Below are 25,934 nucleotides of genomic sequence, written 5' to 3' on the forward strand. Positions count from 1 at the left end.
TGCCCACTGTGAAGATTTGGTTCACACGGGTCGGCGTATTATTTCAGCTGCAGAAGTTGCGTGATGAATTCACAGCGGCTTTCCCAGATGAAAATCGATACCGCGTGTGCCACCGGCGTCTGGAACGGGCTCTCTCTTTTAGCACGACTCCCCACGCCGAGCTGCCGGGCATATTTTGTTTGTTTTCTGGTTTTTCCTGATGTAGTAAGAGCGGCCACCCAGGGTGCTGAGCATCCTAGACAATCCTTTAAAAACGTGTCAAACAGATTTGTCGGTCCCTCTGAAAGAAATGAAATGACCCTGCGATAACATAAACCTGGCTTTGTAAATGTAAGTAAGTGGCATTTAATGCTTTACACGGTGAAGGGGGCAGTGCTGTTAACGAACTTCATGTTCAGCTCCAGCACACAAGTGTGTTTTCTGCGGTTTTTAATCCGAGTCTCTCTGCCCTTCCCTGCTGCTGATGGTTTTCCTCCCCTCAGGACTGAACTCAGCTAATTAACCTTCGTGCCACTGCTCATCAGCGCATCCTCGATAGCTGCGGGGTGCAAAGAGATTTGGGCTGGGCTCCTCCAAGCCGTCCAGCGCACGGGCAGAGTAAGGTGGGTGCATAATATTTCCCAAGACATTTTTGCATGTTTCTATCTCTTTCTCCTCTTGCTCATTCTAAATAATTACAATTACAATAAATAATTTGATGTTACTTGAAATATTTGGACCTTGTGATACAAAATCAGTGCATTCACTGCAGAGCTTTTTTTCTGTTTTTTGTCCCTAAAAGGCAAATCACTCTTCAATTTCCCTTTTCCTTACAGATCTCCGTAAATTCCTCCATTGTGTCAGAAGGGCTTCCTCTCCCCACATTCCACAGCCCCGTTCATCAAATGCTCACGACATGTGTAGCCAAGTGCATCAGGTGCAGGAAACACTGGAAGTGGCTGCAGACTCTGGACAGGCTGCTATCTCCCCAGGTGATGATTATAATAATAAATATAATAATATAATAAATAATATAAGTAATAATACAAGCCAGCGGTGTGCCCAGGTGGCCAAAAAGGCCACCAGCATCCTGGCTTGTATCAGGAATAGTGTGGCCAGCAGGACCAGTGAAGAGATTGTGCCACTGTACTTGACACTGGGGAGGCCCCACCTTGAATCCTGGGGACAGTTTTGGGCCCCTCATGCCAAGAAAGGCCTTGAGGTGCTGGAGCGAGTTGAGAGAAGGGAACGGAGCTGGTGAGGGGCTGGAGCACAAGTGTGATGGGAGCGGCTGAGGGACCTGGGGGTTCAGCTGGAGAACAGGAGCTGAGGGGAGACCTTCTGATCTCTGAACTGCCTGAAAGAGCTTGGAGCCAGGGGGGTAAGGACCGTTTTAATCTTGCTGCTACTGAAAAGGCAGAGGATTGGGCTAGAGCTGTAGCTTGTGAGGAATGACTGGATAGTTACAAACAGACCCAGGGAACAAGCAACAAGGCAGCAGCCCCGTTTGGAAGGAAGGATTAGCCCAGCAGGAGCCCAGCCCCACAGCAGGATGCCTGCAAACCTCTGCAACGCAAACAGTAAGGGAGTTCATTCATGCAGCAGATTTTTCTGACCCTATCTAGCCTTGCATATTCGTTGCCCCTCTTCATTGAAACAATCATCGTGGGAGCACTCTGCCTGGGCCGGAAAAATCCATCCTTCCCCCACTGCTGCTCCGCAAGAAGATGCTCTCTGTTGCGCTGCTATATGGTGGGTCTCCTGGGTCCCTACCACTAAGGAAAATAAATCTGTTTACAAGAAACAAACAGCTTTGCGTAAACTACAGCTATAAGCTGCCAAATTTGTGTTCTTCCAGCACAGAAATGCACATTTCCCTAGCCATAAAGTGCTGTGTTAACAGCAGCCACGGTGCAGCTCCAGGGGCGTGTGGTTATGAGATCATGTCACTCGGGAACAGAAAGCACCAGACTATGCCCTGTGTCTTATAAAGACAGATGTCTGATGATTATCTCATGATAACCATCAGAGTTCCTGCTGTAATGATACTCTTAATAATATATCCTTCAGAAGCTTTTAGGTTGGGATCACCCTGTGCCCGGAGCAAACCGCTGTGCTCAGGGTCTGCTCTGGAAACAGTCACCGAGATCCCAGCGCTGTGTGCGTGGACCGTGAAAAGATGTAGCTGTGATGTGTTTCAAATGATGTGTGTAACCAGAAAGTCAGATAATTTCTAGTTGGGACGATAGATAGTAATGCTCAGACCACTAATATCACCAAATATGGTTGCATGAGGTTGGATAAGAATACCCTTATTGTCAACCATGTTTCCTTTTTTATTACCAGATAATATGGTAATACATTATTATAGCTCTTTCTGTATGGTTCTTCTTTCTATATGTTCATCATCTAGACTCTAGGAGGGCTGCGGTTGCAGCAGCAGTGGAAGCACATGAGGAAATGACTCATCCCCCATGGGCTAGACAGGGATTTTTGACCCAGCAAACTACAGGAAAACTTGCACAAAGGTGGAGGATTGTGTTATTAGGGGAACAAAATGTCACAACGAGTGACTGCTTCGAGTTTCGTCTACTTTTTATAATAGACTTGTAGGCTGTGAAGAAAATGTACTTATAGTTGCATTACAAAAGGTCAAGTGTACTGAACCCCTTCAGCTGCGAATGGTCTGAAGGATGCTGCAGCAACTGTCCATGTGTGGCAGGAGGCTCTGGCTCTGGAACAAGGGGCTGAGTGGAGTTTCCAGATCAATGAGAGGCTCCTTTTTCCTTTGTGCTTCTTCAAGCTCCTCCCCCAATCCCACCAAATGTCCTGGATAAGGGGCAAGCACCATGGATGTGGCTTCCAGTTGTGTAGATGTGTGCTTAGGGACATGGTTTAGAGGTGGACTTGGCGGTATTGGGTTAAAGGATGGACTCTGTGATCTTAAAGGTCTTTTCCAACCAAAACAGTTCTATGGTTTGTTCTTCCAGTGGCAGCACGGAGCTCGCAGGGCCGGGCGGGAGGGATTGCTGTCAGTGCTGGGGTTTGCACTATGGTGGTAGTGGCCAAGTCAAGTCCTGATCATGCAAAGGCATTTATCTGCACTTTGCAGTAACTTTCAGGTGCATCTGAACTAATCTGAAGCAAAACTTGTTTCAAGGGTTGTTGAAGTCTCTGTGGGCTTCCAATAAATCCTCGTTTAAAGGAGGGCTGCAGTATCTGCAGAGGAGCCTGAGGTGTCCCTGTACCTTCAGAGTTTTAGACTGAGCTTGGAGAACACGCATCCTTCACCTGCGGGACCTTGGTGTCAGACAGACAAGTTGTGTTTCCCCCATTTTTTGCAGACCCTTGAGGTGGGAAGGAGGGGACCGAGAAGGGCAGCTGCGTCTCCATCCCACCTCCAGCCTTCCCCACTGCCCGCAGGAGCTAAGTGGCTTCTCCCCATGAAAATTCCCCTCAGAAAACCCTCTGCTTCTGCGCAGGATTTGGGAGTAATGCAAAATCTCTTCCCAGAAATCCGGCTGTGTGTGTGTGTGTTTGCATGCATGCTTGTGCCAAGTTTTGGCCCGAAGAGAGTTTTTACACCTGACTTACAACCTGCTGAAATAATTTTACTATGGAAGCAGTGACGTAACTTTAAAGTAATGCAAATAACAGCTATAATGCTGGTGGTTTATAAAGCTTTTATGAGGTGTGTATAGAGGAGGCGACATGCCCAGCATGGCAGAGCTGGCGGTGTCTGGCTGGGACCCTCCGGCTGGGCCGGGGTGGCTGCAGGGTGCTGGTGGCAGCTGCTGTGACAGAGGGTTTGTCACACAGCACACCTGGGACCTGCAAAAGGGATGGCAACACGTGTTGGAATAGGCGGCAGCAATCGCTGCAATCTGTGCTGCACAAACCGGTGGGAGCATCCCACAGAGAGGACGGGAGCCCTGAAAATGGGCAGGTTTTCTTTCTCCTTAGCCCTGGAGAACAGGAGCTGAGGGGACACCTTCTGATCTCTGAACTGCCTGAAAGGAGCTTGGAGACAGGGGGATCCAGGCTCTGCTCCCCAGGAACAAGCGCCAGGAGCAGAGGAAACGGCCTCAAGTTGCACCAGGGGAGGTTGAGGTTGGATCTGGGGAACAATTTCTTCCCCAAAGGACTGTTGAGCATTGGAACAGGCTGCCCAGGGCAGTGCTGGAGTCACCATCCCTGGAGGGGTTTAAAAGGCATTTAGATGAGGTTCTCAGGGACATGGGTTAGTGCCAGGGGTGGGTTAACGGTTGGACTCGATGATCCTGAGAATCTTTTCCAACCAAAATGATTCTGTGGTTCCTCTGAACAGTCAGGGAACTCTGGAGCATCTCTGGGGACCAGATTTTAATTAAAATGTAAAACTCTGTCTGCTACACTCTTGCATTGTTGCTATTAAAAGGATAAAATCTCCCATTATCATGTAATTTCTGAATGTGCAGAGTCATAGCTAAAGACAGGTTGGTGACAAGAAAGAGAGTTTTTGGCTAATTGGTCACTAATTCATGTATAGGTGGTGTTCAGCAACCCCTTTGCATGGCAGAATCTGTAAAGATGAGGGCCTATTTTAAAGCTGAAAAAATGCCTTTGTTTTACAATTCAGAAATTGTCCTAGAATAGAACCAATATGCCTTTTTAGAAACACTGTGTTTCTATTGCACATATCACTACTCTGTGAGAAGGCTGCCTGTATATCAGTATTTTTTTAGTTACTTAATGTTCAGAAATGACCGATTAAGAAGCCCTGACCCAAACACCAATATGAGCAAAACAGCAGCTTCAATTATATCTTAGCTTATTCCTGCAGAGTATCTCTGTGCTGCACAGATTGTTCATCCACAAAACCAGATGTGAACAGGTACTATGTCCAGTAGAGTGACACATATGGAACAAGCATCTAATTTATCTAAAAATGTGCCCAAAGAAATGAAAACCTTGGGCATTTGGGGGACTGAAATGATATTCCTGGAGGGACTGGTGTCTCTAGATTAACTGGATGTTGTGGAAGGGGGAGAGTAAATGGTCACTTGTAGAGAGTTCACATGTGTAGTCTAGAGGGTGAGAAGAGGAAACGGAGCCCAGATTGGAAACATGAACAAAATACCTGTTATTTAAAACCCCTGTGGGTCTCAATGCTCTGTTTCTTCCCTGATGTTCTTGGGAGCTGGTGAAAACCAGACCCGTGACACAACTGGGTGGGAAATGGCCAATACCAGCAGTATTTTGGCCTTGGGTATAACAGTTTCAGTTCTTTCATGTTCTAATATTAAAGACAAGGAGCACCTGTAAACTTAATTTAAAAGTTACATATTAGTTAGCCGAGATGGGACTACTCTACAAATCCCATTTATTATTTTGTAATTGCTGCTGTTAATTAGAATGGTAAGGTATGAAATTTCCTGAGTAGATTAATCAATAATTTATTACTTTGTGGGTTTTTTTTTTTTAATTCGAAAAACTTTTTTTCTTTAAACAGAAATTTGCAGAGGGTTCTTGTGACGCAGAGGACTTTGGGGCTGGTGGAGCCGCTCTGAGTTTGCTAAAGCTGTGTTTGAGCTCAGTCGCTGCCATTATTGCAAATGCCAAAGCGATATCTGCCGCTTACTGTGTAGCTGAACTGCTTTTCTGCTGTTTTCCCAAACGCTGGTTATTGTGGTGGAATGAATGGTCTAGAAGATTGAAATGGAGAAATTTATTTAACCCCTTTCATTACACACATAGCAGAGACTCATTGTCTTAACTCTGAACCAACTCACACTAAACCAGTGATGAAGATGGGACTGGGGAACCAATGACAGCTGGGCACACAAAACAAGGCGTTGAGCAGTATCATGAAATGATAAAGCACAGTGTGGGAAAACTTGGTGTTCCTTTGCCAAAGGAGTTTGGATTTGGAGCAGAACTTCTAAGCAAATGGTGTTTTCTCATTTCCAGAATCTTTTCCTGCTGACTTAAATACCGGCTGGAGGATGAGGTGGTTTGTGACCTGGTTTATCTTCAGCTCTCAAGTAGCGTGTCACTGAATGACCTTGTGCAGTGAGCCTTCAGTATCTTTCCAGTCTTTAGTTTTTCCTCAAATATTAGCCTGACAGTTGCTTAATTATCGAGTCTTCTGCTTTTAGATAATTTAGGAGAAAAAAATGTGCAGTTCAGACTCAAACTATCCCTTTTCAGCTTCAAGGCGCAAATAGAAACTTTTTCCCTACTCCTTCTCTTGGACGATGGTGGCACCAATGACTCTTGCAGAAATGTCCCCTCCTCATGTCAGCAGTGACGTGTCTGCCCATGGCTGGGCCACGGCCCTTCCCCAGTCCCAGCAGCAGCAGCAGCAGCAGCTGCTGGACTGGTTGCCAGGGCTGCCACCTGTGTGGAGCCCAAGCTCCATGCACAAGAGGAGCTTGTGATGGTTTGTGTGGGTTGTGTTTAAGCAGCCGTTTATTGCAGCCGGCTGTCGTAGCAAGGCATTCACTGGTCTCTGTGTGACCGGGTACTTGGTTATTCTCTCCTTATTTTCACTTGTGAACAGATTCCAAGACTATAATGGTTTCGATGCACCACACCATGTGGTTGTTCAGAGCCTGGGCCCCATCCATTTGGTGGGCTTCTGGGTTGAGATGGTGAGTGTGCAGCTTTGCTGTCTTTGATCCTTTCTCTAGTGGCTATAAACACCAAACTTTTGTCATTTTCTCTATTTTCATTCTATATTTTTATGATTAATTTTATCTTTTACCACTCCACGTCTTGTCTGTCAGTCCTGGTGGAAGCCCCAGCTCTCTCTGGCATGGTTGGGACGTACAGGGTTTCTGTGGGTGCCTCCGTACCCATAGGTCTGAAGTTTATGGTGCTCATGCAGAGCTGTGCTCGTGTGGGAAGTTAAACTTCTCTGTAGTCTGCACGGTCAGGAACAAACATCCCAAGTTCCTCGTGGCAGAAGCTGCATCCACGTGGCACCTACAGCCATTTGAAGGGAGATGGTCAAGTCTGACGATACAGTGTTGAAACACCCACCTTTTCACAAACGATCTTCCACGGCTCGGCTGAATGACCTGTAGCTAAATAGTCACGTATGAATTTGTGTTTCAGAGGGAAGTTCATTTTGCTGTGCAGTCTAAATGTACTGGTGCTGCCTCACCTCACCTGAAGCACTGTCACCGAATGTCCGTGGTCATGTTGTGACTATCGAGAAGTCATCAGAGAAGCTGCTCGATGTTTTTCTGAGGAGCTGTTTTGAATTCATTGCCAAACAATGAGCAGAGGTCAGTTTTGCTGAGGTTCAAATGGCCTGTTTTTGTGCTATGATGAATTTTAATAATTGCTGTAAGTATGCTATTAGTCAAAATGAAGCAGAAAGAAACCCAATTATTGAACTAGACTGCTGTGACTGGAATCTATAGCTGATATATTAAAGCCCAACTGTCGTGCTTAATAATTAATTCAACCCGCTGGCAATCCTGGAAAAGAAAATGAACATTAATAATGAGTTAACTAATCATTATTTCTTTTTTCCCCACACCATTAGAACAATATCCTGCAGTACATCAATTAAACAATACAATAATTTTACATCATATACATTCTCTGCTTTTGCCTGTACTCGTCTACCTTCTGCTTTCCCAATACAGCTTTGATGTGATTGCTGCTTTTCGCAAAGTCTCCATTTGCTGCCCTGGTCTGTGTAAGCATTGAAGGAGCCGTTACAGGATGTAAATATTATTTACATTTTCTTTGTTTTCACCTGAACCGAAGAGGAATGATCCGCCTCCAGACAGACGCTGAGAGCACTCTGTGCATTCAGAGGCTTTGAATTCCCTCAACTGCTTTTGCAAAAGGATGGGGGCAGCAGAAACACCCCGATGAAGAGAAGAGGGTGTTACAACGTGTGAACATCTCTCTGGTGCAGCTCCCGGTGACGACTGTCTCTCCATCAGCTCTGAAGCCAGCACTGATGGGACAATCCCAGTGACCCTCTGCTCGATGGCCCTGTGCATCTTGTGACTGGAAGAATATCCAGCCCTGGTGAAACTCGAACTCAGCACAGCTCACCCACCTCCTGAAGCCAAATCTTGGCTTTTCCATGCTGCAGAACAAGCTGACTCCACAGGTTTTCCTGTCTCCACGCGGGCAGCAGCCAGCTGGCTGCTCGAGCAGGCACCTCCCCACACGGATGTTGTCTGGAGAGCCCCACCATTGGCAGAATGGCTCCATGACCATGATTTTCCCAAATTATTTCAGAAAAAAACTTGCTTTTTTTAGTGATAAATGTTCTCACAGGGAGGATGGAGGGGCTTTGCTTTAACATTGCCCTCAGTCTCCCATTTGAGCTACCTCAGGAGTCATTTTTATTTGGATCTTATCTCTAACATCTCAGTGAGCTCTGCCAACCTCGTCTGGAAAATCACCGTTTTGGCTCTGAACTTGCTAATATTTGCAAGGGAGTCTGAGAAACGGATAGAAACATTGCACAAATTCAGAGCATAATGTGAAGTTATGGCAAAGTTGCAGATCCCCCTGGTGTGTGCCTAGGGAGAGGAGAGCTGAGGGACACAGAGGGCTCGGTGCCCACCAGAGACCATGGGATGAGCTGGACCCTTGGGTACATTGACCTCTTCTGATTATGGTTTTTATTTGAGGAGGAGGCTGAACTCTCCAAACAGAAACCTGGACGTCAATAAGAGCTTATCAAATGTGGGGTAGTGCCCACAGCTGGTTACTTGCCCACAGTGGGCTGGATGGATTGATTTCTCTTGTCCTTGCTGTTTGTGATTAGAGGGCTGAATTTACAGATACATCTGTGTTTGAGGGATGGCTGAACTTCAAAACCACGTTTGTTTTTTGCATCCCATGGCAGATGGTGTGTGCTGGGGCAAGAGCCTTCACTGGGCACTCTTTGCCTTTGCAGTGTCCCCGTCCCCTGCTCCCCAACATGAACCCACGGGGGATGTGGGTGCCCTCGGCTGGGAGGGCAAAGGCAGGAGAGGTGGAGCCAATTCTACTCAAAAAAATAAATCACAGTGCAACTATAGAATATTGCATTAAAAAGGGTGTGGGGGATAAGCAAAAAAAAAACCCCTCATCTAAACTCTCAAGGTGGAAAAATTCAGTTATAATCCATGCAAGAGAACTATTGGGAAATGGTTGCTACTGCTTTGTTCTAGTCTCTCTAGGTCAACAGAGGTTCTCCTGCCCCTCTACCCTGCCCTGGTGAGACCACATCTGGAATATTGTGTCCAGTTCTGGCCCCTCAGTTCCAGAAGGACAGGGAACTGCTGGAGAGAGTCCACCGCAGCCACCAAGATGCTGAAGGGAGTGGAGCATCTCCCGTGTGAGGAAAGGCTGAGGGAGCTGGGGCTCTGGAGCTTGGAGGAGACTGAGGGGTGACTCATTCATGGGGATCAATATGGAAAGGGTGAGTGGCAGGAGGATGGAGCCAGGCTCTTCTCAGTGACAACCAGTGATAGGACGAGGGGCAATGGGTGCAAACTGGAACACAGGAGGTTCCACTAAAAGGTGAGAAGAAACTTCTTCCTGGTGAGGGTGGCAGAGCCTGGCCCAGGCTGCCCAGGGAGGTTGTGGAGTCTCCTTCTCTGCAGACATTCAAACCCGCCTGGACACCTTCCTGTGTAACCTCATCTGGGTGTTCCTGCTCCGGCGGGGGGATTGCACTGGATGAGCTTTCCAGGTCTCTTCTGATCCCTGAAATTCTATGACTCTGTGATTCTCTGCTGAGAAGCCCCAGGCCGCAGTGCCCGCTCCCACCAGAGCCACCAGCCCCAGCTCCACATCCCCGGGGCTGTGCCTGGCATGGGCAGAAATGCACACAAACGAATCGTCTGCTTGCGGCTCTGATGACACAAGTACAATTCCACATGTGCAAGATGATTTTTTCAGATCTGGTCCTGCATTCTAAGCTGCGTATGTATTTTGTTTTTTGTATTCCGGATCTGAACTTTGCTTTCCATGGTGTTTTCTGAGACTTGCAGCTGTTGCCGTCCTTGTTCAAACTGATGATTTTGAGTGTAGTGCGCTTAAGGGCATAGAGATGGGACTTGCAAATGGAGTTTTCTATATAGCACTGCTATCATTCTAAACAGTTATTAAAAAATGAAAAAACTTATTTATGCTGTGCATTACAAATACAAGGATTTCAAGGGGTTTAGCATATCATGTCCTTTCATACATATATAAATGGAAAATGATCCTAGATCACATGTTGCTAGTCTATGCAAAATGCTTATATAAGATTTGCTCTAGTTGACACACATCCGTGCATTGCAGGGCACGTGGAAAGCCTGTGCAAAACCCACGTTTGGTGTCAGTGTGTCCCTGTGGTTTGTGCGGAGCCCGGCCGTGCTGGGGGGCTGAGAGCGGCGGGTGACATGGGCTGGGCTGTGCCCATGGCGGGACACGGCTCGGCACGTCCCCCACCCTGCCACAAACCTGCCGCTCACCGTGTTTGTGTTTTGTGCATTTAGCACTTCTCATGCCTGGAGATGGCGAAGTCTCCTACCATGCAAGGTCCTGACCAGCCACTTCGGCCTTTTCCAGCTCTCCTTGAGGGCCAAGGGATTTACTGGAGGTCGCTGAGGAGCAAAACAAAATTACCTTTGGACCTAATTTGGCAGCAGTGTTTAGAGAGACACAGCTGTAGGATCAGAAAAAAAAAAAGTTTGATATCTTTTCCAGAGCTTAGGTCTCAATATTAACAATTTTGTGGAACGTTAGTTACCTCCTGGCTACGTATTTTGGCTGTGGAAATGAGCAGGTGCCCAGGTCAAGGTGGGAAGCGCCTCCTGCACCGAGCACACGTGTGCAGGTCCACGGTCCCTCCTCTGCTCCCCTCACACTGCTATTGGGCTTGTGGAGAACGTTTCCTGCTTTAGGTTTTGATGATTTTCACCGTGACCAGCGGTATAGGCAGGCACAGTGTTTCCCTGCACCCCGGGAGAAGGGATATGTTGGGCATGTCCAAGTGACCCATGGGGTGTCCCCACAGTGCAGTGGCGGGGCCAGGAGAGCCCCTTGAGTCAGGGCACGTTCTGAGTGGGGGGATGGCAGGAGCGTCTTGTCCCCCCAGTCACAACCACGTGTGCAAACTGGGGCTGGGAGCACATCGCTATACATGTGTCCATAGTCCAGTCCCTGGTGCCTGTTTTGCTCCTATTTATATCCAAGCATCTGGTGTGACACCAGCATCTTGCTGGACTTTGCAAACAGCTTTTATAAGACGTCTGGGAGCGGGTCCGTACCTGCTAACAGCCTGTGAGCCACCTGGTGACACTTTGGGATGAAAACACAGTGATTCTGTCTCTCCTCAGGGTGGGTGCTATGGATCATTCTGTGAGGATCGCTCCGATCCTCAAAGGCTGTTGTGCCGCTCTGGTCCTGTTCCAATGCGCTGAGGACATGGGAATGGGGATCCTCCCGTGCCCTGGATTCCCTCCTGGTCTTGCTGTCCTGCACAAGCCACGGCAAGATCCCGAGTGTTGCAGAAAGCCCAGCAAAACACACAGGTTGCTGGGGTATTGTGTGTCCGGAGCCGCAGCAGCCCCGCTCTGCGGCCACCCACCAACGGGGTCATTTAATTGATTTTCTGCGGAGCGTTTAGCTTGGAGTTTTGGGTTTTCCATGGAAATCTTGCTTCCTGTGGGATTGCCCCAGAGGTCAGCGTCTCGTTAGCGCAAAAGCAACAGGAAAATGACTTCCAACGCTCACCTTCTGTGCCTGCAATAAATTAAGCGATGAAATACCAGAAAAGCACCTCCAAAAGAAGCTGTCCTGCAACTTGAGAAAGAAAGAAAGAAGGAAATCCCTGGATCTATGAATGGGTGGTAGGGCTGGGGGAGGATTAGGGGCTGCTTGTGGATGTGGAAGAGGCATCAAAGTATCTTCAGAATGAGCAGCAATAAATGTGACTTGTCTATGTAACTTTCTGTAAAACTGAAGTTAGCTGTGTTAATATTCTGAACAGTTTGGAGCAAGTAAATGGCTTGCTGCATTGGAGGATATTTACTCACTAAGTTTGTTTAGATAAATCCCCCTGGTGCCTACGTTATCTGACAGTTTTTATTTTTCTATATCGAACAGGAACCAAAGTACAAGTCTCTACTTCAGGAACCATTTCCAAGGAGATGATTATTCATTAACTCCGGGTAAGGAAAAATGGGCTTTGCAACACCTAACGTCTCGGGGGGGCGTCTCTACGTTAATTTCCTGTCAAATTGCTGTTGGTATTCTGTGTAGGCATTACTCCAAATTAATAATGCAAAGTAACTAGAAAGTAGCTGAAACTCCAAGGAGAATACTGCAGGTTTTAGCCAGAATGGGTTTAATTGATATTGTTTGATGCATCCATTGCCCCTGATATCTGCTGAACTACTTCTGGCACGGGTACCTGAATAATTACTTCACTGTGCACTTTATATAGAAACTATAGCTAAAGGACATTTTATCTCTCAATTAGAATTGGTGGAATAATAATTGCTAATAATGTGTTTGATTAATTTTCACTATCATTGTTGAACATATTTCTTATGAATAAATGCCTTCATTAATAGATCGGTTTCATAGAATATAAATGAATTATTTAGGATACTTCCCCCCATCAGTCTCTGAATAAATTAGTCTGGAATATTTCTGTTCATTAAACCAGCTGCATTCTATTAAGAAAACTATATAAACCATAGTTCGGGGAAAGACTCTGTAATTCTTTAAAAACCCACAGGGAATATTTCTCTCATATCAGTGCTTTTATAAATATATTCTTTTAACCAGGCCATGCTGTGCTCTGAGTATAAATTGTGGAAATCACCAGAATTTGGGGGATAAATAAGCTGGCGTGTCTGGAGCGCTGGGCCCTGGTGGGGGCGAGGGACTGGCCGGGGCTTGCAGGGGCTGGGTGGCCTCAGTGAGCCCTTTGCTCTCTGGGACCATATTTCGGTGCCTCCCAGTGTGCAGGACTTGAACTCAGCCCTTTCTGAGGGGAGATTTTGGGAACTCGGGCTATTCAGAGACACAGGAGGGCTGGTGATGCTGTCCTTGCCTGTCCCAGAGCTGGATTTCATCTTCCTCTCACACTGAAATTCCTCCAAAATAACTGTACAAATTAATGACTATTTGGCAATAAGAGCTGAAGGCAATTCATCCTCATTGCTCGAATCTTGGAAGAATGTCTCATGTAGTTTGACAGTACCCACCGAAGAACATAGACCTATTATTATTTTTTCCCACATTTAAGCAGGTTCACATTTGAGCATTTGGCGTAGCCTCCTATAAATTCTCTACCTAATCAATTTAAAAAGGAGCCAATATAATTTTGATTTTTAAACAGCAATAATCCCTTCTTCATTTCAAGGGTCTACTGCCTCGGTTTTATTCCTGTGACTAATCGTTCATCCATTTCTTGCTGATAAATGCCAGTTAGTGTGGTTGGTGGCAGGACTTATGGGAACCATAAATGACTTCTCGTCTGTGGAGTTTCTTCACTTTGCAGTCCATCTGGCAGACAAAATTCCTCGGTGGTGCGGTGTGTCAAGGGATGAGAATGTCTTTGTTCTGGGCAGAGTGGCGGCACCGTCACCACTTCAGAGGTAAATAGAGAGCGAAGGGGCCCTAAAGCTCAGGGCTGATGCCCCACGGCACCGTGAGCGGCCACACACGCAGGAGCCAACAGGGAGGTCGGGCGAGAGAGAAAAGGGCCAAATACCTTTTGTAAAACAAACCAAAAGCGTGTGCCTCCAGTATAATCTACATTCTTGTCTTATCCCTATGGAGGACGCTTAGTTAGGAGGGGCGGGGATGAGTTGAGCGTCATCCTCAGGTGTTCCTCCGTGTGCAATATTTTCCTGCTATTTCATCGGGAATGAACTGTGTGTCCAGTCACTTTGGAAGTCTAAGCAATAGCTACAGAAGATCTGGTTGATGATTTTTTAATTTTTTTTAGGTGGTGATTGCTCAGGCTCTAAGTGAATTCCCCTGTGCTCCCGCCAGCGCTGCTGCAGCACATCAACTTCTTCAGCTACAGTAAGAAGGGGTCAGTGATGGAGCGTTGTGCAGCTCCTGTAAAAGGCCAGACCTACTCCTTTTGTGTCATAAATGCTGTCTTGGGATCTCTGGCACCACTTGCTGCTATATGGGATCTCAGCTGCCTGAACTTCCAGCGCCGTACCACAAAATTGTATTAGAGGCCTTGAAGGCATTTCATGAACTACTAACTCAAAAGAAAGTACCTCACTTTTTTTTTAATAATCAAGATTTTTCTCTTAGATCCTTCTCATCCCTCAGGTACAATATATTTAATATGAAACTTGACAAGAACATGGAATATTGCCCAAAGGTGGTGGCTAGTGATGAAATATTATCCCGTGTTCCAGTAGATGCTTTTTGGTCCCTAAAGATTTGTAGGTTGGACTGGTACACATTTATACAATACGCTCTTACAAGCTGTTGCGCTCTATTTTTGGCACATGGCGTAACCCTGGTTTTGCATTACATTTTTAATGTCTTCCCCATGTAATTACACTCTATATAGTATTTTGTTATATGGAATTTAGATTGCTTTAATCATTCAATGCATATGCTGAGGAAATGCTGTTTACAACGGTCTGAAAAATTTAGAGAGGTTTTGCTCTTTCTAATGGTTCCTGATGCAATCTTACATATGAGAGACAAATTCTATTGCTATGCCCATGTTACTAGTAAGCGACAAAATCAATGGGTATTTAGAAAAGAGGTTATTTGGAGCATGTGTCTCAGGAATATCAAGTGACATTTCATGAACAGACAGCATTTCTAATTATGTGTTTTTCGTGTGTTGCTGCTCTTTCAGGACCTTTATTTGAATGGACAGACCAGTGGAAAGAGCAGCCAACTCCCCGGAAAGAGCTGAGAGTGATCTCTGCCAGTCTGCTTACCCTGCTGAGGACACACTCACCGTGTGCTTTGTGAGGGGCTCAGGATATGCAGTTAGTAATTCATTTGTGGTTTTTTACCCCCCTCTGTTTTTTATAAGTTAAAATAGTAACATTTCTCCCAAATTTACCAAATCAGAATCAAAACCTGAACTCCAGTTGTGGGAAGAGGGGAAGTTCTGTTCGGTCAGGTGTTCACTGGACTCTGTGATCCAGAAACAATGTATGAATGAGGGAGAAAAAGCCACCCACCCAACCGTCCGTACTGTAATTACATGAAATTACTTTGAGAAGTGGAAGGTATTAGGAAATAAAAAGAAACCAGTTAAAACAAAGCCCTTGGAGTGCAGTGATGCTGTGTAACCATCACTCTTTAAGGCCTGGAGAGGCTTTGCAAGCACAGCTTCTGCTGTATCCAAACCGTTCTGCATGCTGTGATGTGAATGTTGTGGAAGAGAACAGGGAAAAAATAAATCACTTGCAAGATATTGTTGGTCCTGAGGCCTGCTTAGATAATGATGCCATGATATGGACCTTTTGAGCATTGTCCCACCTCCCTCCTCTCCAGCAAGTGAGGGCATCGCTTGTCTCCTGGACTCGGGAGATGTGGAGAGGGTGAATTCCAGACTGTTTCAGTGCTGTTGATCTGTCGCAATCCTCAGTTATTTTGGGGTAATATCGAAAAGAGGACCTTGTGAACGTGTTCATTTCATGCTAACTCTCAGATGAGTCTCCAGGCAACAAGGAAATGGCTGTTCTGCTTTGCACCCTTGCTAGAGACAAACCAGGTATTTAATGGATGGCTAAAAGGAACAATTTTCAATTCATAAATACCAGTGAGAAGAAACTAGTTATGTAAGGTAAAGAGGCAAATTAGCATGAAATTAAGGAAAGAGGAAATTTACATTTTTGTATCAGAGAGATATTCACAGATGGATATATTGGGCTGTGCTGAAAACTGATTAGAAGTGATTACTTCCACTGCTGGGGGCTGCAGAGCTCTACATTCTGTTTTACAGCAATTAGAATTTTCTACGTTTCTGCGTTGGCAGGGAAATACCAGAATAGATGATATGCTGGATTAGTTGTTATTACGTGCCAACATTTGATAGCTAGTATGGGATTTTGGAAGAGAAACTAGGGATATGCTATCAGCCCCGTTGTAGTGTTGGAGTAAATGGACTCTTGTTATTTTTTTCAAAGTGAATAAAAAGTGGGAGGAAAACTAGCTTGCCAAGAGGAATAGTTAGCAATTAATGAAAAATAGCTTTGCTCTTTGTGGACTTTACAGATGCAAGGATGGAACCAGCATTTTTTTGGTCCTGATTCAGCAGGTTCGTGCGGGTCACACAATTCACAGCACAAAGCCTTGGCCTGAGCTGTGAGAGCGACCACGGGAGAGCGCGGGGCCGCCCGAAGCCTTTGGTGTCGGCGTGTGCCGGCCAGCTGGCCACGGCTGCGGCCGGGATGCCTCTGCTCTTAGCGTGGTAAAGAAGAATTTCAGAGCGTGCTGTACACGGAGCCTCAGCTCGCTCTGCCTCCAGAAACCGCGCGGCTCCAGCACCAGCTGTACGGTAGCGCTTCTTCCATAGCCCCCGAGTTCCCCCAGACGCCGTACTCCTCTGTGCACCACAGGAAAAAATAAGCCAAACCAAGCCCGAAGACCCTCACTCAAGTTGTATTAAGTCTTTTGCAGCCGCAAAGCGTTTCCTACAGCTGCATGGACAGAATAAGGAGACACCCGTGATTTACGTGGCTGTGCTGGTGCCATGGGCTGCTTTGGCTGCCAGAGGTGACAGCGGTGACCTTGTCCCCCTGTGTTGCCCAGGACAGGGGCCAGCTGGCAGGGAGGCCACCATGCAATCAACCTGCAGCAAGACAAGCGCGGGAAGGTGAGCGTGCCTGGGATTTGCAGGGAGGCACAGGGCTAAATACCTGTGCGCCCAAAGCGCAGTTAAAAGGTGCTTGTTTTGGGGTCGATCACACAGAATTTCTCAAAGGGGCTGAGCAGCCAGGAAAGGCAGGTGCAAAACAAAGCCTGAGAGGCTACAGGTCTAATATGTGCTTCTGCCAGGGGCTCAGAAGGAGGAGGAGAGGGGTTGTTCGGAGGAAATGAGGAATGAACTTTCTTGGGGATGGGAAGTGATCCCAGAGCTGAGCCTGGAAATGCCGGGGTGAGGAGCACAGCCGGGGTTACAAGGCTGGGCTGAGATTGCAGGAGGTGGCTCTGGGAATGAGATTCTTGAACCACCTGCCACCCTCTTGGTCATTGTGTCACAAAACCATCCCCTCTAGTGCGCTCCAAGCAGCAGCCTGATCGCTGAGGCCTTGCGGAGAGCTGGGTACTTGGAAATGAGAACTACACCTGGTAGCCTTGGACTTAATCGAAGCTGTGAGTATCCTGGTCAAGTACAACTGTTAATAAACACCTTATATGAAAGAATGAATAATGTATTTTTTTAATTATATATATATTTTTTTAAAAATTATGACTTATTAATCTAAATTGGTCTTTTGACTCTTGTGACTGGTTAGACCAAAGGCTAGACAAGAAGGCCACTAGTGCCTCTTGGAAAAAGCCATTGGTATTTACAGTAATACAGAAAATATTTGCACAGCGATGGGTGTGAGGGGAGGATTGTGCCTCCCTGCTCTGGCACCACGAGATGCATCTCTGGCTAATAAATATTTGTGGACGTGGAGAGCAGTTCTGTAGTGTGATCACCCGTGTCTCCGTGCTGAGTTCCTGCATAACAGGTCTCCCAAGAATTGCTCCTCAACTCCAAGGGAAAGGCAAAGGGGGTGAGAGTGTGTGTGTGATGGAACAAATCCTGCATCACATCTTTCCTCTGCAAAGGGCTGTGAAGCCAACAGGGCTTTGGGACCAGCAAAGATTATTCTTGTTTGCACAACAGCAGCATTAACCATGAAGGAAAAAACCCCAACATTTAAAAAAATCCAGTTCCACGTTTACACTGTGCTGAAATGTCTTTCCGTTGCACAATAGCATGGCGAGCTGCTCTGGGATAAAGATGGAGCAATTTTTCGTTTCGCTCTCCAGGAGCAGAATAAACCACACATTTTTCACACCACATGAGGATTTATGGGAAATGCTGACTTGATTGTGTCTGTCAGGGTTACAACAATCACTTCAGCATTTTTTTGGCATACCTCTTTAAAATACAACTGTTCACCCATTTGTCATCTTTGCCTTGCACCAAGGAAGGGGTAATTTTGTTTTGCAGTTCAGGGATCTATTCAAGTATCTCATTGCCTTATTAATGAATATAATGAGGTGTGATTTTTAGTGTCTATATACTCAAACTGCAGCTACCAGTGTGTCCCTTATCTTACAGGACCAATGCCACCAACTGATATTTAATCTTTTTATGGTTTTTATAGTCATTTTCTTTCCATACTAGGTACAGAAAACAGAGCATACTTTCCTGTCTACTTTGTATGGTGTTGTAAAAAGGAACTCGGTGCTCTGGACAGTAAACATTGCAAAACAATGTTCCTACTGCAACCAGGACTGCCAAGCAAAATATTTGCCTGTTTACTGCTCTGGCAGTCTGGCAGTTGGACTAGGGTAGGTGGTAGCAGAGATAGAGCATTTACCTTTGTTAAATAGTACGGCTTTGAAAGAGGATGATGTATTAATATATTAAATACCTTACAATCAGGTGGAGACAGACTTGGAGGGTCAGGAAGAGGGGGCTGAGGCTCAGGGTGATAAACGGCCAAGAGACTGTGGGAACTTGGGTAGAAATTTTTGAAAACATAAATTCAGACCAGCCAGTGAGAGATAAAGTCCTTGGGGACTCTGGGGCACCTGGAAAGTGAGATTGGGACCAAAGCAGGGAAATGAGACAACTAAATGAAGCCTCTGGTTTTGCTCCGTTAAAGTTTTTGTCTTTTATCCAGTAAGTTTAAATAACTGTGGAGAATCTAACTGTGATGCTGAAAATCTAACAACCCTCTGAATTTTCACTACAAACAGTTTTTGATTTTCACTGCTGGAGAAAAAAAAGGTCTATGATAGATATTTAGGATTATTTAAAGCACTGTGGAGTTTTTGAAGGTGACAATTGGATGCTGGTGTGGCCTCAGTGGGCGCTGGTTGCTCCGGTCCTGTCCTGTGCTCCCTGCAAGGGTTGCGGGACCAGAGCCCGGGTGGTTTGCATCAGGCAGGAGGCTTGAGCGAGGGTTTTCTACAGATCTTTATTGCTGGGCTATGACAAGGAAGGGATCCAGCTTGCCTTTCAGATGCCAGATTTGGTTTTGTAGTCTTAGCAATAAATTAAAAAAAAAGAAAGAAAGAAAGAAAAAAAAAATGGCCCTGTGAACTGTGCACACGTTATCATTTCCCATGGATTTCCAAATGGTTATGAGCCCCGACCAGGCCAGCTCCCCAGTGTGCGGGGTGGGATTGCGCTAGAAACAGAGCTCACCAGCAGGAATTTGGAGCTGGACTGAGAAGCAGGGCTGTGCCGGTGGGGTTTTTGTGACCCGTCCTGCGTCACTGGGGCTCAGCCCCATGTCACGGCGCTGCCCCCACCAGCTCCGCTGCCATCGGGTAGATCAGTCCCAAGTAGCCCATAGAAAACTTCTTAGAAAATGGCTAGTACATTTGAAAAGGCCCAAATCTATCCATTAATTTGAAACATGCACACAAGCTCATACAGAGGCTGCCGGTGTCCTCACCACAGAATTTAGCAGCTGTTGGTTGTGAAGGGAAAGAGAAATGCAGCTAAACAGGAGATCGATCAGTTATTGATCTTCTGTGTGGTAACTTGTGACGAGTAATTACTGTTTTTTCTGGTTACTTTCACAAAGCAGGCTCATCAGGGTCTTAAAGTCAAGTCTCTGCTGCCGTTCTTCTGCTTAAGAAACCTCAGGCTTTATGGCAGCTGCATATATTGTAACACAACCACGTTAACGTGGTGGTTGGAGGTATGGCACAGCGACAAACACCAGGGAGCCGGGCAGACTCATGAACAGTATCTTAAAAAAAAATCAACTAGCAGAAGCAAGACAAAACATGCAATTCATTAAGTAACCCCATATGATCTTCTGAGTTCCAAACTCTCTGCAACTCCAAAAAATGCCGATTAGGAGGAGGCTTTTAGTTAAAAGCAATCCTGTGGTTTGCGAAGGCAGGAGCAAACAGGACTGGAACTTCTCAGGCAGCTGCTGCCGCGGGATGCGGCTGCAGAAATGGGGTGAATACGCCGGTGTACGGCTTTCTGTGTTGGGAAAGTTTCTTTGCAAATTCTGAATTAATGCGAATAACTTGTTCAGATGGGTTTCAGAAGCCGTACAGCCCCAGCTTCTCACACCACAGTCGCTGCTTCCTCGGATGGTGACCAGTCACTTCTGTGGGTAGTTAGCAAAATTAGGTGTTTGGAAAAACTTGATAATATGAAAGAATACTGGAACATTTCTTGGATCAGACCACTGCATTACTCATGCATCATTAATTCTCAAAATATTAAGGGAACATTTCTTAATATTGGGCCGTATTCCGTTAAAGAGATACAAAACAGCCTGCTTAGGTTAAACCATGATGCAAAACGCTCCATCAGCTGAGCAGATCCACTGCATAAGGGGAGGTAGGAAACCAAAGTGGGGCTGTTGGTGCAGAAGGGACTTGATGGGCTTAGCTGGGGAGCTTTGGATTTTCTGGTACACGTTTTATTAGCCCAGAACTGCAATATCTCATTGTTAATGCTCGTATTGCTTGACTCTTACATAGGATTTTCTGTTGTCACAGCACACTGATTTTGTGCTGTATTCAGCATTCCTTGTATAACTAAAACCACTGCGAACTTTGCCTGCAAGCTGGAGTTTGGGGAGAATGCAGCCTTAGTACTGATGGTGTTGGGACTGCAGCTGCGTGCATTCGCTTTGGTTTTTAGTGTCTGCCATTCCAGCGAGATTCTCCTCTTTTCTGGGCTCAGAACTGCCCCAGCATTTTCGTCGCATTCATTGTCGCTCTGCTAGAAGTGCACAGAATTTCAAGTGAGCTTCTACATTGGTACATAATGATGTTACCTACTGTTTTATTGCTCGTGTTCCTGCTCCTGTAAAAGTGATAGTTGTGCATAACGCTTCGTAACTGGAAAAAGTTTGGAGTGTGTCAGCAACCAACTGCTTTATTAAGTTATTTTTCTGGCCAGGTGATGCTATCCCCTGCATTTTAAGGTCGTCTATTAAGATGGAGCGTGGAATGGGTAGATGGCAGAACGGCCCTCAGGCAGCATGGTCGGAGCTCGGTGGGGTCCCCACTGCCCCGACATCTGTGCGTGCCAGGGAGGAGGTGACACCCCACGCCTGGCAGCACCAGCAGGTGACACTTCTCATTCAGTCTGAGCTGATAGGAATAGCTGACCAGAGACTTGCTTCTGCCTTTTTATCACTTTCCAAACCCTCCATCCACTGATTTCTGCAAACCCAACTAACCCTGTGAAGACACGCTCAGAATTCTGCGTTGCCTTCCAGAGCTCAATACAAGTTGGTTTCCGAGCATCCCCCCGGTTTCCACGGGACTGCTCTGCTGGGGTCAGACACAAACTCCTGCTGACTCGAGCCCCCCAGCTCTGACCATGGGGCCTCTGGCTTGGAAGATGCAGCAGCAGGAGGGAGCAAGGAGCAGGACAGGTTGGATAAGCCACGTAATCCCCAGGCCCTGGGGACATTCCTTCTGCAGCAGAGCGAGTTGTGCTGTAAAAATGTATCGGCTTCACTTGCTCTTGCATACAGAAGACTTTATTTTGAAGAGTGCAGTTTTTTCCTACTATAATGGAATTATTGTAGATATTCCTGCTGGCTATATGCAGAAATTTGGAAGGAAACAATATATCTGCTTTTGGAAGCTGATGGTTCTTTGTCATGGAACTCATTTCTTGAAACAAAAACAGTTTTCTATTTAATCATTCTCATGTGTTCTCTGTATTATGCAAAGTAGTTCTTTAGATAAATTATGCTCTTGTGTATAATGTAAAAGGTCGACTTTAAATAAGAAGATATTTTTGGCAGACTACAAGATGGAATGTGACAAGGTGAGCTCTGGGGAGTTACTGCTTTGGGAAGCACAGCGAGGGCAGGTGAGGCAAAACCCGCCTGTCCTTGCAGTACCCCTGCTGAACCCCAGTGGCCAGGGGCTCGGGGGAGCTTTGGGACAAACCCCCCATCACTGCAACCTGCTGCACATTTAAAACTTGTCAGCATCGGTGGAACGACAGATAAAGTGGGAGGCTTCTGTCTGACACTTGAAGAGGGGGGAGGCTGTTCAACACTCGACAGGCAAGGAAATTCAATTGCTGTCTTTTTCAACAGTTTTCTCATCTCTGGCGTATCACAGAATGTCAGGGATTGGAAGGGACCTCAAAAGATCGTCTAGTCCAATCCTCCTGCTGGAGCAGGAACACTTAGATGAGGTTTAAAGTTGTTACCACCACGGGGACTCGGCATGAAGAGCAGCAAAGTGTGAGCCGGCATCAGGCACCCAGGGCTGCGGGAAGGAGCCGGATCCTGCAGCAACCAGAGAGAGGGGAGAGGAGAAATGCAAACAGCAATGGAAGCAGTAACATAAACTGTTCACGAGGGAGGTCAAAACCACTTTATTATTTTTATCAGTTGGTTTAGAGTGAAAAATGAGATGTGCTCGGAGTGTTTTGCAAATATCTAGCAGGTCTGTGGTTGTGAACTGCTGGGCTTGATGTAGCACTGATCCTTGGTAAGTGGTAAATTATGTATTTCCAAGACATGTGCTTAGAGATTTAAATGTCTGTTTGAACCTTTCCTTAGCAAAGACAGCAGTTTCATTTTTATCAGTAGCTTTTCCAAGGAGCACTCCTTCCTTTCCCATTTGACATTATTCAAGTTAAAGGCACAGTCCTGTTGAACTTGCCCAGGGAATTAGGTAACCTCTAGATATTTCTAAGGAAAACATGTGTGCCTGGGGGCTCCGAGTCCTGAGGCAGCTTCAGGACTCTCTTCCAGCCGTCTTTGATGGCCTTTGCTTTCCAAAGCCTCTGCTTAGCAGAAAGGTACCACATCTTACCCGAAAAGAGAGAAACCAAGATGATCATCACCTAAAGTTTTCTTGGGTATTTAGGGAGGATCAAAGAGTTACAATCAGGTCAGCTATGATGTGGACAATTTTGTACATAAACGTAGTTCACCTGCCTCACCCCCACAACACACTCAAAAGGTAAGAACTGCCAGCAAGGCTGAAGAAAATAAATAAACCCACTGTCAAGCTAATGAGACCCATCTGCTTGTGCAGTCAAATGAAAGTGAGCTAAACCTACCGAAGAGCCAAAAAGCAGATGAATGAACCATAATAGACACTCTGAAATCATGTTTAAAATGCAAATATTCGTATTTCTCACACATTTTTTCCTTATGTAAATCACATCTAAATAAGGCATCTGGTAGAAGAGAACATCTCTTTTGCCTTTGAGCTTGTACTCGAATGAAGCAAACCCAACTTGAGAGAATACCCACAGGCTGCTGCAATTGCTGGAGACTGCAGAGAGTTGGGGAGTCAAACAGCACTCGCCACCACGATGGAAGCTGAATCTGAAAGTCATTTCTATTCAAATCTGCAGAAATTAACCTGAGATTTTTTTTTTTTTTTCCAAAAATGCAAGCCACACAATTTTCTCCTGGGATGAAACTGCAAATGCCAGGTTTGAGGAATCCAGAAATAGTTGGAGTCAGAAAACACTTTAATACCAGAAAAATTATCCTCTTTCTTCTGTTCTGTTCCCATGTTATTTATACAGAAGAAGAAGAAGAAAAGAGAAACAAACTGCCAGCTTTTTTGAGCTTGACATTTCTTTCAGAAAAGGTGTATCTAAGGGAAGAACTTCCTTCCTTTGCTCAAGGTTTGGGCCACTGGCTGCTACCTGCTTGCTCTGCCAGCTGCTGCTGTCACTGACGTCTAGTGCTTTGACACCAGCCCATCTTTCTCCACTAGTGATGTCATTTAATTGGCCAAATTATGTCTCAAAAGTCGTACTGGCAGAAAGCTAGTTGCCCTCTAATGAAAATGTACCAAAATTCTTCTTTTTCCCTTTGAAGGTGCCACTTTAACTTGATGGAGCTACCAACTTGATGTGTGTGGGACGGGCCTGACCTCTTGCCTGCTGAGACACGAGGACGGAGCTCGTGGGGGTGTTGTCGTGTGCACCCCTGGGTGCTGATGTTTGTGAGCATGAGTGGTGTGGCCGAACTGTGAATTTGTGGGCAATTCAAAGGGAGAGCGGGAAAGGGGCTCCGTGCAGTGGCGGCTGCTTGGGCTGAGGAGCAGGGTGCTTGGTCAGTGCTGGATTTGCATACTTGTGTGACAGCTGCCACCCTCCCCGTGACACCAGGGGCTGCACTGGGGACTAGCACAGGCTCAGCATTGGGTAGACTTCTTGTGATACATTTTATGCATCATGACATGTATGTATAATAATATACCCGGCATATATCGCATGCTCAGGTCATAAGGGTACATGGTGACACTAAGTACTGTTCGGTTCAATGGCAGCCCAATGTTTTTTTTCTGATCTGCTTTTCTTTTCATACCTGTATCTTTGCCTTTTGCTGATACTGTTATTTTTCTGACCTCCCTTTCAGGGAGCAGAAAGAAGAAATACACCCCGTTCCTGGTTACCCACCTTCTCTGATTTCCCTCTCCGTGGGTAGGACACATCGCAATAACTCATCGGGGCAGCGCTCTGCTTGGCACCACTGGATTAAACACAAGTGTTCCTTCGCCCAGCCACAGCAATCCATCTAGTCAAGGTTTTCAGAGAGGACACTTTACCAGCCTGGGCTGTGCGTACCCAGTTGATGCCCAGCAGGAAAAGATGGGAATGTTTGGAAAAGACACTTATGGGTTTTAACCCAACATAGATTTTCACAAGACACAGTTTACCTGATAGCTCAATGTTTATACTATTTTTCTCTGCACCTTGAAGTGGGAAGGTAGAGCTTAAGAACTATGAAATAATGAGAACTGAGCCCAGAATGGAGAAAACTAGTGTAGATGTACTAGAGCTGTGGCAGTTAACACTGGCTAAGGATTTGGCTTCTGTGTGTTCTCTGATTACACAAGTTTGTTGTTGTGGGTTTGGTTTTGTTTTGGTTTTATCTCCAGGTCTGCTGTTATGGGATTTCACTGCATTGCAACATCTCCAGCGAGTGGCCTGTCAAAGACCTGCTGACAAAGGTTTTCTTGTGGTTCATGTTCCATCTGTAACATCACTGAAATACAACCTAGCATTTGTGACCAGAGAGGGTGCCCCAAGTGCAATGAAAGTGCCGATGATGTGACACTGCTCCAGCTGAAGTGTGACACTACCCTGTGCTGGCATCAGCTGAGAGACTATTACAAGCCACTAATGACAATTTCCTTCCCTCATACCAAATTGTGAATGCATTAATAGATCACAGAAGTACCTCATACCTTGCTTAGCTGATGGAAGGAAATCATTCTCCTCCAGATTACCTGAATTACAGTGGGAGTGCCATTCCAGATTCACCAGGACTAAAACTAAGGCTTCTTTTATGATCCAAAATTCAGGACAATAGCTGTATTCTCCTGTTTCTTCTCTGAACCAAAAAGGTTCAGTTTGGCAGATCCTATTAACCACCCTCATGAAGTGCACCATATGTTTTAGTCTTTTTTAATTACTGTAGCCTTTACAATCTGAGCTAAATGTCACACTTAGTGCTTTGTTTCACAATTAAATCTCTCCTTTGGGTAGATCTTAACATCTCTTTTTCTCATCATCTGTGAAGTGTAAAGGAGAACTGCAAATTTACATTACTATAGGCAAACAACAGTTTTGTTTGCTAAACAATCTTTAAACTATTATTATATCAAGATGTGTTTTGTTACATGCTGTGTTGATGCCACATAACAACAATGTAGGAGATAAAAGACACTCTCTCTCCTTCTTCAGCAGTGCCTTCCATAAGCCAAAGCATTGGTTTATTATTTGAAGATAAAGGTCTACACAAAAGAAAAAGACA

General features: G+C 45.8%; 2 long non-coding RNA genes across 2 annotated transcripts; both read left to right on the plus strand.

The window, feature by feature from the left end:
* LOC139828763 (uncharacterized) lies at positions 1-9,444 on the plus strand. The gene is made up of 3 exons (XR_011740691.1): positions 1-602; positions 816-971; positions 7,078-9,444. It is a non-coding gene; the product is annotated as an uncharacterized lncRNA (long non-coding RNA).
* A 2,198-nt stretch (positions 9,445-11,642) lies between these two features.
* Positions 11,643-25,669, plus strand: LOC139828764 (uncharacterized). The gene is made up of 6 exons (XR_011740692.1): positions 11,643-12,143; positions 13,346-13,580; positions 13,934-14,023; positions 14,819-16,792; positions 17,196-17,292; positions 24,534-25,669. It is a non-coding gene; the product is annotated as an uncharacterized lncRNA (long non-coding RNA).
* The last annotated feature ends 265 nt before the right edge of the window (positions 25,670-25,934 follow it).

Source organism: Patagioenas fasciata, chromosome 10 (assembly GCF_037038585.1).
Source record: "Patagioenas fasciata isolate bPatFas1 chromosome 10, bPatFas1.hap1, whole genome shotgun sequence".
Lineage (NCBI taxonomy): Eukaryota > Metazoa > Chordata > Aves > Columbiformes > Columbidae > Patagioenas > Patagioenas fasciata.